General features: G+C 38.3%; 1 non-coding gene across 1 annotated transcript; it reads right to left on the bottom strand.

The window, feature by feature from the left end:
* Positions 1-308: 308 nt before the first annotated feature.
* On the bottom strand, positions 309-440 carry LOC111756365 (small nucleolar RNA SNORA72). The gene has a single exon (XR_002790853.1). It is a non-coding gene; the product is annotated as a small nucleolar RNA SNORA72 (small nucleolar RNA).
* Between the last annotated feature and the right edge of the window lie 399 nt (positions 441-839).

Below are 839 nucleotides of genomic sequence, written 5' to 3'. Positions count from 1 at the left end.
CTAGAACACATCCATTCAAGCCTAGATGGTCCAGGTCAGCACCCCTTGTGACCCCTTGAACCAATGAAGAGATGTGGTAAGTTGAGATGTATGAGGTTGCTGCCTATGTAATATGGCATATTATTTAAAATAAACTGTTTAATATAGGTAGTAGTATATTCTGAAATGATGATAAAGCAATCTATAAATGCATAAGCCAGTTTATTATCATTGCTAAATGTTACGTACAGTGTTATATAATTGTGCTACTCTTTTACATATACATGCTATGTTGCTTTTGTTTTGTTTTGTTGTTTGTTTTTTAACTGGCTTATCACTAGCATTTATCAAACCAGACCTAGGGAAAGATTGAGGTCTGGGAATACATGCATGGTCTTACTGTAGCAAATGTTTAGCCTGCCCTGATTATGATACAATCAGAAGAGCAAGAATATTCGCAGATGCTATGCTTTTATATGACAGCATAGTATATTTGTTCCCACCATCATCACCAAAAATGCTACTATAGTTTGGATTTCGAATGCTTCCCAGAGGTCCCCAGTCTGTGACGGTCCTGGGAAATAGTGGAAACTTTAGGAGGGAGAGACCAATGGAAGATAATTCATTGAAGGCACATCCTTGAAAGGGATATTGGGACTATAACCCCTTGCCCTTCTCTTCATTTCCCAGATGCCATAAGGATAGTGGATATTCTGTCACACCCGCGCACTATGATGTTGTGCCTTTTCACAAGCAGAAAGTGATAGGTCAGTCAACAGTGGACAGAAATCTCTAAAACCATCAGCCCAAATAAACCTTTCTTCCCTACAATTATTTTAGGTATTTTTTCAAGATCACAG

The sequence above is a fragment of the Cavia porcellus genome, unplaced genomic scaffold (genome assembly GCF_034190915.1).
Source record: "Cavia porcellus strain 051 isolate PalLab524CR breed Dunkin Hartley unplaced genomic scaffold, mCavPor4.1 scaffold_22, whole genome shotgun sequence".
In the NCBI taxonomy this organism is placed as follows: Eukaryota; Metazoa; Chordata; class Mammalia; order Rodentia; family Caviidae; genus Cavia; species Cavia porcellus.
This window is presented reverse-complemented; position numbering and strand designations above follow the sequence as displayed.